Here is a 13,892-nt window from a genome sequence, read left to right on the forward strand (position 1 = left end):
CTCGCACATTGCACTGATATTGTGAACTTTTCAAGCCTCACACATAACACCAGCATTGTGTACTTCTCAAGCCTTGTGATAACACCAGCATTGTGTACATCTCAAGCCTTGTGCATAACACCAGTATTCTGTGTGTCTCAAGTCTCGCACACAACACCAGTATTATGTACTTCTCAAACCTCACACATAACACCAGTATTGTGCACTTCTCAAGCCTCGCACATAACATCAGTATTGTGTACTTCTCAAGCCTCATGATAACACCAGTATTATGTACCTCTCAAGCCTCGCACATAACACCAGTATTGTGCACTTCTCAAGCCTCGCACATAACATCAGTATTGTGTACTTCTCAAGCCTCATGATAACACCAGTATTATGTACCTCTCAAGCCTCGCACATAACACCAGTATTGTGTACTTCTCAAGCCTCGCACATAACACCAGTATTGTGTACTTCTCAAGCCTCGCACATAACACCAGTATTGTGTACTTCTCAAGCCTCATGATAACACCAGTATTATGTACCTCTCAAGCCTCGCACATAACACCAGTATTGTGTACTTCTCAAGCCTCGCACATAACACCAGTATTGTGTACCTCTCAAGCCTCGCACATAACACCAGTATTGTGTACTTCTCAAGCCTCGCACATAACACTAGTATTGTGTGCTTCTCAAACCCTGCAGTAAACTAGTACTGAGTACTCATACATGAGGAATGTGCTGTCTGCACCACAGGCAAAACACCAGAACTGTTTCCCCAGGCTGCACACATGCCCAATACTGATTGCATATCAGTGTGCCACACATGTACCGCCATTACCATAAACTGGATGGGGGGCCATATCTGTCCTAGAGATCTCAAATAATTCAGTGTCAGGCATAAGTAGCAGATCCACTCCTGTTGCTCCCCTCTGTTTTGGCGTTTGTAGCTGAGAATTTATATCAGGAACAAGAAGGAGCGAGTGGCACAATGTAAATAGTAAACCAGGAGCGAATGAACTACCCATGAATGAACCGGAACAACCAGTGGTGTAGACAGTGTATCATAATAGGCCCTAGTGCAAGGAAGGAAGGGAATGGGGACCCTGGCCGCTGCTTGAACTGTGAAATACAGCAATAATCAGGGTTCAGTGAGGCATACAGGCCCATGGACTCGGTGCCACTGCACCTGCTGTACAAACGAAAGCTATATGTTCGTGATTACATGTTTAGAGTGAGCTGTGTGAGAGCAGAGTTTCTCATCTAGGTCATGTTAGATGTGAAAGAAGCCAAAAAGTGCTTCATGCATAGCAGCTGCACGTAGCGGTGCTGCAGCACCACGCTGGAGTTCAGAAGGTAAATGAGCAGCTGCAGCTGGTCCATTGGGGCTGAGGGGCCATACCCCTCCACTTTTTGCCCCTCATGAACAGTATCTATCAGGCTAAACAAAAGTCAGCCTGACAAACAATGATCATTTCACGTTAGGCAGCCAGGAGCCAGACAGGCTCCTTGCTGTCTGAGCAGAACTTGCTGGGATGAGGACGTCCTCAGCCCAGCAAAGGACCTCAATGCCCTCCCCTCAGTGACGAGGGGTAGCGTTACCGATTGCCTCGCACCTGTGCACTTCAGTTTTAAGCCCTGAAGCGCCCAGGATCGAGTGTCAATTAATGACACTTCATCACGGAGTGGCTTACGGTCAGCAGTCTCACTGACCCCATGCAACTCTGTGATGATGTTGGTACTGCTGCCTTCATCAGCCAATAAGGAAGGCATCGGTCCAAGCCAACTGGGGCCTCCAAGGCAAAGAAGCAGGTAAGAGTGTGTTTTTTAAAATTAATGTTTGGTTTGTGCATGCATGTATGTATGAATGTTTGGTAAAGAGTGTTGGGAATGGATGTGTTTGTGTGTGCTCGTGTGTGAATGCATGGCTGTGTATGTGTGAGTGTGAGTGCGTGTGCATGTGTGTCCTGTCCCCCTCCTCCCTCCAAAACGTATCAGCCGCCACTGTGAATGAGCAATAAAGATGCCTTTACATTTTGGTTTTATCTTGTCACATGTCTGTGCGTTCAAAGACAGAGGTCAAATGTCAGGCTATGCTGCCTACTCTTTTAACACAGAGCTCTGATTGCAAAGTGAGAGGTTGTTATAAAGTAAATAACGTGGCACTCCTGCTGGTGTGAAGGGAAAGGCTGAAGGAGTTTGTTTTGTTTTATAATACACAACAAAAGATAAATACCTATAAATAAACTGCACAAATATTTCAAAATATGTGAGCAAGCCTTAATTTAGTAATTTTAAAATGCAATGAAATAAAAGATTTTAATACAATCAAAGCAATTAAAGACATGTTACTTGGTGATGCTGATGCAGCGGTAATTTCTTCTGGTAATTTCTCAATGCACAACCCTCATGCTACATTTAATTTACCACTGAAAAGGTGTTGGGCCCTCGACACCATGTATTACCTTCAGGAGACTTTAAATGATCATGAACAGTCAAAAATGCAATTATTATTAAAGCCAATGAAGAGATTTGTTGAGTATTTTAAAGGGTTTTATCTTCTAGTCAAAAGTTAAGTTTTTTTCTCTCACCCTTTATTCATTAGTAAAATATCAATCAGGTTACAGAATTTGGAAAACATGAAAAATAGCATTAATACAGAACATATTACAGTCTGCATACAAGCATCACATGTAGAAAAGAAAATGTGGCAGCAAAATATCAGTCAAAACTCTTAAAGAGTTTCTAAGAAAAATAGTCTTGCAAGGCTAATCAATAATTAAATAGTTTGCAAAAATCTCCCATAAAGAGAAATAAATGCATAGGACAAATAAATCCTTTCAGACCTAATTAATTAGTCAAAGCATAAACTTAAAGTTTAGCATCTAATTCTATCCTAATCAGCTGCACTCTCTGCATCTCTGTGTCTAAAGAGCAAACAAGGAGTGAGACAGCCCGCCCTTCACAGACCACAGAGGAATGTGGCCTGCGGTGCCAAAATATGATGTGCCAGGACTCTCTGAAAAAACATGAGCAAGGGAAACCCCTTCCCTCTCATCAGACGCAATCTCACCTAGCGATCTCCTCCCGCGCTGTTTCTCGTACCTAACCCATATGAATGAAGCAGAGCCTAAGCCAAAGCCAAAATGAGCTAGAAGCCAACCACGCCTCCAAAGAGGTCATTACTTATACTCTAATTCTTGGCAGATAACACAAAAATGTTTCATCTTCACAAAAGCTTGTACTTGATTGGTCAGTCACAATGGCATGAGGTTTCACTATCCTGACTCATTGGAAATTCCTGACCATACCAGTTTTAACAAAAGAAGCATAAATGCTTAAATACATTTTATAAGTTTAGCAACATTTACTATGAAACATGTTTCATTCTAATCTCCTCCTTCCTGTCACATCGCAGGCTGGATGGATACTTTCACTAACACAGGTACATTGGCACAATCACAAGAATGCACAGTTCACAGTGGCCTTGACTCCTTCTTGTCATGAGGAAAGCTGGCACAGTCTGCGCATGCTCTCTTCTTTTAATGCAAGTCACAGCCTTGCTGGATTCACAGGCAGCCATTTAATTGTAGGCCCAAAACAAAACAAACACAAAAGAGAATATTAATTTCATGTAAATCAGCCATTATGTTTCTCTCCCTCATACTAATACCCCTTATAAATGTTTACCTAGCCAAGCTATTAATTTTAAAGCAGATTTTATTATTATTTGTGCTCCACATGCAAAAATGTGCAATGTACAACATAGCAATATTATGGATTAGTATAAAATTTAAAAGCGCACACAGTTAATACAGTGCACACAGTTAATTCATACCCATGCTTTAATGTTTTAGATAGCTTTTCATGCAAAAAACATTTAGCCCCATGTGTAGTTTGGTGCATTGTTAATTCACACACATTATAAAAAGAGGTGTTATAAACTAAACATGTTTATCAAAATATGCAACAAGCCAAAGTCTCTTAAGACAGAAATAGTGAATTTAGATTACAAGGATGAACTGGGAAGAGAGGACACATTCTATTAATCTTCAAAGCTAAAAAGGCCACTTATCTCTACACTGCAAAAACACATATAAATTGAGCACAAGCATTTCAGACTGACTAGGCCTTACTTTCATATTTTTCATGTGCCATGTTTTTAACTTGCACCAAAATGTGAGTGTCAATTTTAAATGCAGTCTGTCTGAAGTACAAAAATAAACAATGCCTGACTCCAGATGGAATCTGCTCCATCAATCCACGCTTCTGATGATTCAAATCATAATAAAATAATTTATACATCATCACATTTATTTAATTTCACATGTGACATTTTTATTGCAAAAGCTGAGCATATAACAAGTTTACTTTCATTTCTAAGGCAAACACAAGTTTGGTCTGTAATTAGATCATATATAGCCAAGCTCAAATGTTTTAGTGCAGAGTTCTGTAAGTAGCTTCTTGGAACAGTTAGTCTTCTCTAAAATAAGTAACTAAAATAATAAAAGGCGAATTCAATAGGACAGTTTCAGCATTTCTTTGCTCTTTGTCATCAGCTTGCCATCAGTATGGCGTATACAGTGTGGCATTCTCTACCTTTACCATGCAAATTAGACTACTTAGGTGCTGAGAAACTCAGACAGAGCACCATCAATCTTTTGCACTTTTTCAACCTAGGCCTCTCACTCTTATTTTCACTTTCAGATTTAGATGTTTCACCACAGCATCTCTCAGATCAAAGTCGTTGCACCATCCATTATGCAGATGTTGTGTAGCAGCTGCAATCTGGTGAGAAACTACGCACTGTACATCAACCAGACCTACACAGCAATGGCTAGTGTTCTCATCAGTGTTTTCCACAAGTGCATTTGCATATGCATTTTCAAGCCACTTTGGTAATGCTGAAAAACAGTCTTTTGCAAAAGGTAACTCTGTGCTGCCATTGTGTTGCTTCATTATGCGTGACACTTCAGGCAGATAGCTACAATCTGCTCCTTGTCCAATCTGTTGTTCTGCATTCATTATCTTTGAGACCTCATTATGATCTGATTTCAGAGAAACTGGCAATCAATACCTGGGCATCAGTTTTTGCAATAACACTTTTGCCACTATGCAGTTGTCACTTTTCTCAAAAACAATTCTGATACAACCCTGTTGTTCTGCTTCTGAAACATTTTCTTGAGCCTCTTTTAATTCAACTGTGAATAACGTCCTCAGCCCAGCAAATGACCTCTGTAAGAAACTAGAGAGTCGAAATTATCCGAAAAAGATCATCGACAATTGCAAAAAACGTGCTAGAAATCAGAACAGAGAAACACTCCTTGAGAATACACCAAGAACACCTCCTGAAGAAATACTCACGTGTGTCACCACGTATAGCCCGATGACAAACAATCTAAAAAAGATGGTCAATAAAAATTGGCGGATACTCACATCAGGTAACCTCACCTGGCAGAAACCAAGATTCGCAAACAAGAGGAGCAGAAACCTAAAGGACATCCTGGTCCATACTAGGCCAGCTCCGAAAAAACCAAAGGAGAATCTAAATCCATGGGGCAATCCACAAGTGACAGGTCACTACCCATGTGGCTCATGCTCTGTCTGCAACCTCACAAAACCAACCAAAGAACTGCAACTCTTACCGAATTTCAAATGGACCCTGAACAGCCACACAAACTGTAACACCACCCACGTGGTTTATATGATTACATGTCCATGTAAAATGAATTACATTGGAATGACATGCAGAAAAGCGAAACAAAGACTATGCGAACATAAGAGCAATGTAAAGTGCAAAAAGAGTACCATGAAGATGGCTACCCATTACCTAGAGAAGGGCCACACAATATCGGACTTACAATGGGTAATCCTGGAAACGTTACCATATAAAGACCATAATGCCGAAAAAATTCTCTTTGAAAAAGAGCAAAGATGGGTACACAGACTCAAGACGGATACCGAGGGGTTGAATGATAATATACCTTGGCTCACGTTGGCAAGAAAATGAATACCCTAGGAGCATCCTGTGAGCAGATAAGGCATACCGAGTCCAAAACCATAGATATAAGGTGCAATCATAGATGGAAACTAATAACTGGGGTTGTCTATAAATAAATATTCAATGCCCCCGAAAATAACAGTGCCCCCAAAATATACACAGTAAAAGCAAGATGACACTGGTATACCCCCTACAAAGAAAAATACAGTCCAGTTTCGAAATCTAATCTCCAAAAGATGCATTGGACATAACACACAGTAGAACTATTCACACTAGTGAATGAGAAACCCACCTCATAGAGATATGAAAATTAAATATACTAATATGAGTCTATCAGTTAATATCTGCACCAAATAAAATGCCGAATCACATGTATTCATTAAGACTTCTACCAATGTCTAGATATGACAAGACTTATCCTGAATAGGAAGACCTTATCATCATCAGTCCGTTTTGCATAAAAACGAGCGTCGTAAAAAGAGAATCTCCAAAATTGAAAACGCATAGCCATGAATGTTTACGATGTCATAGACAATGCTATTAGCCCAATAGGAAAGCGATGAGGGCGTAAGCACCGCCCCCCAGACAGCTCTTCAAAAGTAACCCGGAAATAACACGAACCACTTCCGGTTCGGTACGAGCAGAGCAGCGCGCACAACAGCGAGCTGAGGACGAGGCGCAATAGGTAGCGAGGAGACAGATTTGATCACGTCCACAAAACCGCAAGTATAAGACAGCCGCTCTAATAATCCCTCACTTTACCTCCCCTTTGGCCCGCTCCAAAATCTCTACCGGCTGAAGGAAGTGTGCACAAATAATGCGCGAGGTAAACGCTAGCAATATCGGTAACTAACCGGCCTATGTATGAGTCAAGACGCCGCTATAGACAACGGCGTTTCAGCTCACAAAAGCGCTCAGTATGCCTTGCATGCCACGACTAGAGGTCGAATCAATATCACATTCGCCTTGGTAAATGATTAGCAGATACAATCACTACCTTAGCATCACCATAGTCTGAAATGAATACGAATGCACGATACTATAAAAAACACACTCTGTCCCTTTGCAAGCATGCTATAGGTCGGTGCTTGAGTATGGAAAGGATAAGAGAGAGTTGACACTTAAATGAATGAAAACGGTCTACAAAAGTATTGCCATTTTTTAGTTGTTTATTAGTTGTTATTTAAAGCAGCATACTGCTGTGGGTGTGTGTCTCTTCCCCATCCCCCACCCCGTGTGTGTGTGTTGAAATTATGTGTTTACTCATTACAGGTACCATAAGACCTCCAAGACATAGGAACAGGTCAATAACCTTTTTCATTTTCACCTTTTAACACCATATTTAATAATTCATTGCACGTTATTTCACGGTCCTGATGAATGCCCGTAAGTCCTAGAACAAAGGCAATTGAGGCAGAAACATGTCGACCAATTTTTTAACCTTTTTTGATACTCAAAGTGCAACTATAACTCATTAACCAGTTAACCAGATGCACTACAATTGAGTTTACCAGACCCAAAACCAGACCTAATAAAATTTTTGTCTTCCTGGCTTTTCGGTCTTTTTATCTCTGGCTCACTACTGCACCAACCTTGGGTAATAACCTCCTGGTGGAGGCTGCATAACCTAATAGACCTAATGATTATGCACACACGTGAATCATAAGCGGAGAATCAAGATATACCGCTTAAAAGACACCACCATACCCATCACGTGCCTGAGGGTCTTAATATTGGGACAGAAACCCCCCCACCATCCTGCAGACCTAAGGTTGATCAGGACAAGTGATCCTTTCTCCTTTGATTATACTATTATTATTCTCAACCAGATCTGGTGGCTTCTTTTCCTTATCCAGTTTCCTTGCTAGGTCTGGTGGTTTCTTTTTCTTCTCATGGTTTCTTTCCCACTTATCTCCTAATTGCTCAAACCCACTGCATTTAAAAATATCTTTTATTTCTGCAATGTGCTAATGCATTCCTGAAGAACACATTTTCTCACCTTTGCTTCATCATCCACGTGTACCCTAAAACCCAGGGCCGGACTGGCTACCGGGCAGTTGTGTGTGCTGCCGAGCAGGGGGATGATTTCTCCGTTGTGTGGGCTTATTTCGTTGATGGGGACCTGCGTGCGCTTTGAAATAAAAAAAGCAAAACGAATTTCGTTTTGCACACACAGTTCCCCATCAACGGAATCATCCCCCTGCTCGGCAGCACACACAACTGCCCGGTAGCCAGTCCGGCCCTGCTAAAACCTGTATGAAATGGAACACTTCCTGAAACATCAGTTTCATATTTTTGAGCCACATCTGTCAGTCCATTATGTGTAGTTAATGCACATGCAGCTGTTTCCATACTCAGGGAAATTCATTCTTTTTCCTGACACTGGTTTACATTTTCATGATTTAAACAGCAGGGACTGTTAATTTCTTCATGTTCACATGTTGAATTTAACCCCTTCGACGCTCATGACGAGCTCAGCTCGTCATGAGTTACGCCTGTCGTACGCTCATGACGAGCTGAGCTCGTCATGAACCGCGTTTTTTTTTAAAGGTCAGCGCACAGCGGGAAAACCCGCAGCGCGCATGGAGTTAAAACATTAACCTGTTTCTCTTTTTTAGGGTCTGGGTTAATTTGCTCTCCCATGTTCTCTATATTTTTAATCACTGCTGCTTCCTCGAAGTAGGTTTGAAAAATCCCATTTTCAAATATATTTATTTTATCCTGGGCTGCGGATGTTGTAAATACCATTTTTCCCTCACCTTTCAGCGCTTGGGGTAATTTCTGTTCAATAAGCTGTGAATTCCGAGTTTTTGAAATAAACCCTGCCATAATCACTCCTTCTGTAGCTTTTTGAACCCTTTGAGTAGGGACCATATTAATTGGGACAGTCATAATTTTTCTAGGCATTATCTGTGCATCTGCAATTTGCAATTCTTGGACTGAATCAGTCATATTTGAAGCAGTAACACCTGGAGGTATCACTATCAGTGCTGAATCAACAGATAATGGGTCAATACAAAATGTATGCACAGTTCTCTCAGTCTGTGGTTTTCTCTGTTCAACAGAAGCAGTAGCCCCTGTAGTATTTACTGGTGCACTATTTTCAGTATTTCTAATGGGAACCACATAAAGTGGTGGACACTCAGTTTACAATGCATCCATTATTTCATCCCCTGAATCATTATTTATTTGAAACTCTTTATCATCATTAATTCCCTTCTCCTGCATCTGGTGTTGTACCTTTTTATCCTCACTTGCTTTCTCTCTTGCTGTCTTTTCCCATATGTTTAAGGCCTCACATTGTGCAGCTTTCGATGGTGTCTTTATTTCACATAACACTTCCCTTAATTTGTCTATAATTTGCAATTCAAAACTACCATCTTGTGGAAACCTCAAAGCACCCTCTTTTTCAGTAATCGTGCACCAATGGTGAACCCACATACATGAATTTTATACCAAATTGGTAGACATAAAATACACAGGTGTTCCTTCAAGAGCATCACCAATAAAATAGAATTTTTTACTTTACCTCCGAACAGCTTCTTTAAACCTTCAAACAATTTCATTTTTGCAATAGCTGTCAGTCTCAATTTTAGTCAGTTTTACTCCTACCACTGACCATCCACAAAAATCTTACTGCAATATTTCTGAGTTTTTCTTAGTCAATAATTCTGTTAGTAACAACATAAAAACATTCGCTACTCTGCCTGTTCCACTAAATAAAGGATAGATTTATTTTCACTGCGAGTAACAGATTCCGCTTACTCTTCACAAAGTAAGAACTTCTGTTTACTCTTCAAACACTACAGGTAATTCCCTTCCGCTTCCCTTCCTTTCAGTCAAGCTCAGAAGAACCTGCTGATCCTTCAGTTTTACCCTTTTTAGGTTATGTAAGACCAAACTTTCACCAGCGAACTCTTTTGCTGTCAATCAAGCTCAGAAGAACCTGCTACTCCTTCAGTGTGACCCTTTCTTGGTGATATCACACCAAAGTTTAACCAGCGAACTCTTTGCTATCAATCACTCACACTTTTACACAGAAAATAGTCCCTAATTTAACACTGCCAGCCCTACCTAGCTTCTCAGTGTTATTCCAACAGACGAGTAACCTCAGAGCAGTGTGGCTTCCATTTACCAACCGCTATTCCTTCCCGGGATTCCCACAGGTGTGCATACCTGCGTTTCCAGACAACATAGAACAAGACACTAACTTACTTAACATGAAGAGTTAAAACATTCAGGAGACTTTAAATGATCATGAACTGTTAAAAATGCAATTAATATTTAAGCCAATGAAGAGAGTTGTTGAGTATTTTAAAGAGTTTTATTTTCTAGTCAAAAGTTAAGTTTTGACCCTTTATTCATTAGTAAAATATCAATAAGGTTACACAATTTGGAAAACATGAAAAATAGCATTAATACAGAACATATAGGCATCACATGTAGAAAAGGAAATGTGGCGCAAAATATCAGTCAAAACTCTTAAAAAGTTTCTAAAAAAAATAGTCTTGCAAGGCTAATCAATTATTAAATAGTTTGCAAAAATCTCCCATAAAGAGAAATAAATGCATAAGACAAATAAATCCTTTCAGACCTAATTAATTAGTCAAAACATAAACTTAAAGTTAGCATCTAATTCTATCCTAATCAGCTGCACTCTCTGCATCTCCATGTCTAAAGAGCAAACAAGGAGTGAGACAGCCCACCCTTCACAGACCACAGAGCAATGTGGCCTGTCGTGCCAAAATATGATGTGCCAGGACTCTCTGAAATAAACATGTGCAAGGGAAACCCCTTCCTTCTCCTCGGATGCAATCTCACTCAGTGATCTCCTCCCGCGACGTTTCTCGTACCTAACCCATATGAACGAAGCAGAGCCTAAGCCAAAGCCAAAATGAGCTAGAAGCCAACCACGCCTCCAAAGAGGTCATTATTTATACTCCAATTCTTGTCAGACTACACAAAAATGTTTCATCTTCACAAAAGCTTGTACCTGATTGGTCAGCCACGATGGCATGAGGTTTCACTATCCTGACTCATTGAAAATTCCTGACCATACCAGTCTTAACAAAAGAAGCATAAATGCTTAAATACATTTTATAAGTTTAGCAACATTTACTAGGAAAAATGTTTCATTCTAATTTCCTCTTTCCTGTCACATCGCAGGCTGGATGGATACTTTAGCTAACACTGGTACATTGGCACAATCACAAGAATGCACAGTTCACAGTGGCCTTGACTCCTTCTTGTCATGAGGAAAGCTGGCACAGTCTGCGCATGCTCTCTTCTTTTAATGCAAGTAACAGCCTTGCTGGATTCACAGGCAGCTATTTAATTGTAGGCCCAAAACAAAACAAACACAAAAGAGAATATTAATTTCATGTAAATCAGCCACTATGTTTCCCTCCCTCATACTAATACCCCTTATAAATGTTTACCTAGCCAAGCTATTCATTTTAAAGCAGCTTTTCTTATTATTTGTGCTCCACATGCAAAAATGTGCAATGTACAACATAGCATTATCATGCATTAGTGTAAAATTTAAAAGCACACACAGTTAATACAGCGCACACAGTTAATTCATACCCATGCTTTAATGTTTTAGATAGCTTTTCATGCAAAAAACATTTAGCCCCATGTGTAGTTTGGTGCATTGTTAAATCACACACATTATAAAAAGAGGTGTTATAAACTAAACATGTTTATCAAAATATGCAACAAGCTAAAGTCTCTTAAGACAGAAATAGTGAATTTAGATTACAAGGATGAACTGGGAAGAGAGGACACATTCTATTAATCTTCAAAGCTAAAAAGGCCACTTTTCTCTACACTGCAAAAACAAATGTTAATTCAGCACAAGCATTTCAGACTGACTAGGCCTCACTTTCATATTTTTCATGTGCCATGTTTTTAACTTGCACCAACATGTGCATGTCAATTTTAAATGCAGTCTGTCTGAAGCACAAAAATAAACAATGCCTGACTCCAGATGGAATCTGCTCCATCAATGCCCAAATGACAAATGTTCACTGAAATCTGATTCCACACATTATTGTCTGTTGCTTTATAGTTTTGACAGTAACACTGTCTGTTCAGGATTAGTGGCCTTTCCAAAGGCAAATTTGCTGTGGGTAAATGACAATAAGATTCAGAAAAGGGGGTGGTGATGAACAGAGTGCCTGAATTAAGCAGACCACTCTTACCCAGTCCAAAGATCAGGGCTTGATCCATCACCGTTTTTTAGCTCACTGCACCATCCCAGCTCAGAACTTGGCTATATGCAAATTAGTCTGTTCCTGTCCCAGTGCATGATGGGAACAGGGCAAACCAAACTACCAAGCCAATTCTTATACTGGGAAGGAAACAAGCTTCCGGGGACCGGTTTCTGCCATTTCAGGCGTCGTCGGCCCGGCTTGCTTGAATCCTGATGGTGCAATGAGCAAGGGACTCACATCTGAGTATACCCTTCCACGCTTATGGTGGACAAAATGATTCAGAAAAGGGGGTGGTGATGAACAGAGTGCCTGAATTAAGCAGACCACTCTTACCCAGTCCAAAGATCAGGGCTTGATCCATCACCGTTTTTTAGCTCACTGCACCATCCCAGCTCAGAACTTGGCTATATGCAAATTAGTCTGTTCCTGTCCCAGTGCATGATGGGAACAGGGCAAACCAAACTACCAAGCCAATTCTTATACTGGGAAGGAAACAAGCTTCCGGGGACCGGTTTCTGCCATTTCAGGCGTCGTCGGCCCGGCTTGCTTGAATCCTGATGGTGCAATGAGCAAGGGACTCACATCTGAGTATACCCTTCCACGCTTATGGTGGACAAAATGATTCAGAAAAGGGCGTGGTGATGAACAGAGTGCCTGAATTAAGCAGACCACTCTTACCCAGTCCAAAGATCAGGGCTTGATCCATCACCGTTTTTTAGCTCACTGCACCATCCCAGCTCAGAACTTGGCTATATGCAAATTAGTCTGTTCCTGTCCCAGTGCATGATGGGAACAGGGCAAACCAAACTACCAAGTCAATTCTTATACTGGGAAGGAAACAAGCTTCCGGGGACCGGTTTCTGCCATTTCAGGCGTCGTCGGCCCGGCTTGCTTGAATCCTGATGGTGCAATGAGCAAGGGACTCGCATCTGAGTATACGCTTCCACGCTTATGGTGGACAAAATGATTCAGAAAAGGGGGTGGTGATGAACAGAGTGCCTGAATTAAGCAGACCACTCTTACCCAGTCCAAAGATCAGGGCTTGATCCATCACCGTTTTTTAGCTCAATGCACCATCCCAGCTCATAACTTGGCTATATGCAAATTAGTCTGTTCCTGTCCCAGTGCATGATGGGAACAGGACAAACCAAACTACCAAGCCAATTCTTATACTGGGAAGGAAACAAGCTTCCGGGGACCGGTTTCTGCCATTTCAGGCGTCGTCGGCCCGGCTTGCTTGAATCTGTTCATCACCACCCCCTTTTCTGAATCGTTTTTGGCCACTATAGGTGTGGCAGGGTATACTCAGACATGAGTCCCTTGCTCACTGCTCCATCAGGATTCAAGCAAGCCGGGCCAACGAGGCTGAAATGCCAGAAACCGGTCCCCGGTAGCTTGTCTCCTTTCTGGTGAAGAATTGGCTTGGTAGTTTGGTCTGCCCTGTTCCCATGATGCACTGGGCCAGGGACAGACTCATTTGCATATAGCCAGGTTCTGAGCTGGGATGGGGCAGTGAGCTAAATAACGGTGATGGACCAAGCCCTGATCTTTGGACTGGGTAAGAGTGGTCTGCTTAATTCAGACACTCTGTTCATCACCACCCCCTTTTCTGAATCGTTTTTGGCCACTATAGGTGTGGCAGGGTATACTCAGACATGAGTCCCTTGCTCACTGCTCCATCAGGATTCAAGCAA

Source organism: Lissotriton helveticus, chromosome 2_1, assembly GCF_964261635.1.
Source record: "Lissotriton helveticus chromosome 2_1, aLisHel1.1, whole genome shotgun sequence".
NCBI classification, from domain to species: Eukaryota; Metazoa; Chordata; class Amphibia; order Caudata; family Salamandridae; genus Lissotriton; species Lissotriton helveticus.